The sequence below is a fragment of the Dreissena polymorpha genome, chromosome 10, assembly GCF_020536995.1.
Source record: "Dreissena polymorpha isolate Duluth1 chromosome 10, UMN_Dpol_1.0, whole genome shotgun sequence".
Lineage (NCBI taxonomy): Eukaryota > Metazoa > Mollusca > Bivalvia > Myida > Dreissenidae > Dreissena > Dreissena polymorpha.
This window is the reverse complement of record NC_068364.1, coordinates 5,718,600-5,722,689: the sequence shown is the minus strand read 5'-3', so window position 1 is coordinate 5,722,689 and position 4,090 is coordinate 5,718,600.

Here is a 4,090-nt window from a genome sequence, read left to right as displayed (position 1 = left end):
CCCAATAGTAGGCCAGAGCCGACGTTATCGCATGGGTCAAATACAAGATATGTCGCTAGTGACCAATTTTCTGTCTTACGAAAGACAAAGGCACTCAAAAAAGGTAAACAAAACTAAAACACATTCACATTGAATTTAACTGGGGTAGTAACATAAGCATGCTATCATTTTAAAGCAAATTTTTTAACTTAATCTGACAGGGCTTAAACTGGTTAACTAAAAATGGAAAATAAATGAACAAAATATTCGCCATTATATCTATAAAACTGGTTAAAATGTCGGATAATATAAGAAAAAATCAAGAGATATTTTTGTTGTTTATATCATAACGTCTTGTTGTTTGAATATTAATGAAAAATGTATCTCAAGAAACATTATCAGTAGGAAAATTTATTTCAACACCGACTAGTCTTTTAAATAAGCCAAGCGGTCAGTCGTCTATGTAATATAGGACAATAAAACAACACGACAAAAACCATGGCTCATTAAAGCTGCGGCCACCGCGTTGCAAGAATAACGATATTATATGTACACAAATGACAAGGGAAATAAAAAAAACTGTCACAAGTAAACAATGACTTATTTTGTGTAACATCTTTAAAACGACCCATGCAAAAACGCATCGGGTGTTTTAACCGGTCGTATGCCGTGTTGAAATTCACATTAGGCCGAGAGTTAATTAATCAATAACACACGTGTAAATAAACATAAATCGATTAGTATGTTCACAGAAAACTTAAAATCGATTTAGTTGCAGTTAATTACTCCGGGTTTCACATGCATCAGAACAAGAGAATAACAGCTTTCTGATGTACGATAAAATTAAGTAAATGCAAAAACATCTTGACATACTTGTTTACAAGACTTAAAAAACAAACATAAAGCAATACTATAAATCACGCATCACATTTATTAATCACAGAAAGGTCCCTTAAATTTAATTTTGTATCAACCTTTTCACACAACCAAAACCTGTTAAGAAAAAAAATACATTTCGGATTGAATAATAATATAACATCGAATAATGTTTATACTCCAAATATAAAAGAGACTATAAAGGTAATATCAAACATATATTCAAATACTTATAAGTTAATAGACTATGGTGTTGAATACCGTTATATACAAATACAACAAAACCAACCAATGAACACTTAAGATAATGTATATTATCATAGAAGTCAATTAACAATACATGCGAAGAGTAATATTGTTCTCAATTATGTGTACAGAATTGTGTATGTTATATCTGCAAAATGCATACAAATTGCTTAAAAAGTATAAACAATTAAGGTTTGTTATATGAGATGTGGCATGCTGTCCTTGTGATGGCAGAGGTAATTTCTAAAATAAATATAATACTTAACGAATTTAAACGAACAATTTATAAAATACACTCCAAAAATATCCACTAATTGATATGTTTTTTATAATACCACATGTGTTTATCTTTAATTTTTAATATCACAGGCTTATCATCCAAGTAAAGCGTTTTATCGTTGTTCAGCACTGCACACACTTGTATGTGGAAGGTTCTCTTATGTATCTGTATATTCGTTCAGAAATGCTACTTTCCGATCAGGCATGGTATGACAGACGTTTCTGTTTATTTTAAAGTCGTAACTGTGAATGGCTGAATCGATATTACTCACAAACAGGAATTCATCAAATGATTGTACCTGTATCACCAATATAATGACAATATTTGAACAAAAGGTTGACAAATATTGAACGATAACAGTTAACAATACCAAAACGGATAATGCCAATCCATCATGATACACATATATGTAAAGAATACCAATTTATATTTTCGACTGATTGTGCTAAAACCCTACCCGCACGCGAACTGTTAAAATGCCAAATTGCATATTTGGAATGTATATGCAAAGCCCAATATGCCAATACATTCTATTATATTTTAAATTCATCATCATTCATGTCTTGTGCCAATATTCAACACTGTTAACTCGGCTAAACATTTTACTATCAATGTGTACAAGTTACGTGTTCGACATACGAACCGAATAAGTGTATATCAAACTGATTGAGCTATTAAGTTTTAGGACATATGCTTTAAAGCTATGTGTATGCTTCAAGAATAAAAGTTCTTAACTAAATATGTATGCAGGCCTGTAGATTGTTTTGTTTATGTAATAAATACTTTTCATACTTTATATAAGTAAATACTATAACAATAATAATTGCAATAAAAAGTTAACACTTAGAAAGATTATTCGCGTATAGGCCGTCGATATAATGACTATTTTGAATTCCCCAAACTATTGCTCAGATCTATCCACACGAAAGAGGACACTTTTCTAGCAATTCGACAAACACAAATACATATTTTCAGATGACTTGCGTACGAATATTTCTATACCTTTTTTTTCGTTTATAAACCGAAACAGTTTCCCTGATGACAAACTTCGTGAACATTTTTATCTGAGTAATAAATGTTTAGTGCTTGAATAATGTTTCACTTAAGAAAGGTTACCAAAGATTGATATCATTAAACCATTGAAAATGAACCGGCGAGTCAACAAAGAAACTACCGAAAAATCGTCAGTAAATTGTTCTGATAAGATCATAAGACCCTTGCACAGTTAATTTTAAATGCAAATAAACATTTTGCCATCGGCATATGCAGAATCGCAAAATGAACATTTTCCGTACACGTGTATCGCAGAAGTGGACATAGTATCGGTAAAAGTTAAAGTTATAGGATTGTTTTCAAAGTAGTTTGCCATTTTTGGGGTTTATATCATGATTCATGTTTAAGGCAAGTCTTTCGGTAATCCAAAGACTAATAGAAAAAAAATACCACATTTTCCATTATTTAACTTTTAATGCTGAATATTATGTGTTCATGTCAATTTATGATTGCTCATTGCTGAAACGTTATTAATCTATCTCTAGAAAGTTAGAGAATTGATAATACAGATACGTTTATTGTGCTAGACTGAAAAACCCCGAACAACGAGCCTATGGGGGAAGTTGACGTGTAAGTTTACAGAAAATTAACATATTTCTGTTTGACAATAATCATAGTATTCCATTAACGCAATGTTTTACAATAAATTTAAAGAAATACAAATATACACTATAAACACGTTTTCGTCATTTTATTTCACAGGATAACTTTATCCCATAAGTTCTTTTTTTTTATTTGATTTTGTTTATTTTAGATTAAGTCCGTCCGATAAAAGGTAAAAGTCAGATTATAATGCGTCTTAATTGAATGTTTACATTACTGCAAATCTCATACGTTCTGGTTTGTACGTTGTGTTTAATTAGCAAAAATAAATCTTACTAAGAGCAAGATAATATTTCTACTTGTATTATTTACCATGTCTTACACCGTACGGAACCAGTATTTTATCATCCAAACCGCCCGCAGCGGTTATCTTCCTTAACTTTTAAAGGGGCCTTTTCACAGATTTTGGCATGTTTTGAAGTTTGTCATTAAATTCTTTATATTGATTAATGTAAACAGTAAATTAAAAAAAAAGGTAAAAAAGTAGCCCGTAGCAGGGTTCGAACCAGTGACCCCCGGAAGCCTGACGTAAAAACGCATTAGCCAACTGAGCTATCTGCCATGCATACATAAAACGCGTATTTTATACGTTTTATAAGCAATCTTCGTAGTTTCACAAATTTAAACGAAAACAACAGAACTCTCCAAAGTATTCAATCGTTTCGCGTTGCAACGCTTTATATTTTTTAGGTTTTTAAATCGTCAAAGATGCATATAATGGCTATATTAGACCATTGCAAATGTTCAGTAATACTGTTTCCTCACAAATATCATAACTTAACCGAAAATATGCGAATCTGTTACAACTTTTTTCAATTTTGTAAATTTACCAAAGCGTGAAAAGATCCCTTTTATGCGTACACCGACATCGACATCTTCCCTAATAAATATGTGGAAAGAGACAGGGACAGCGAACTAGTGTAGATGATCAATGCTATTATAAATACCTGCAGAGTAAGATAAGCACAAGTTGAACTTTCCGATCACTGAACAATGACCTGGGCTGAAGTTAATGTTCGGTTACGTAGACTTATTATCTTGGAGACCTTAAGT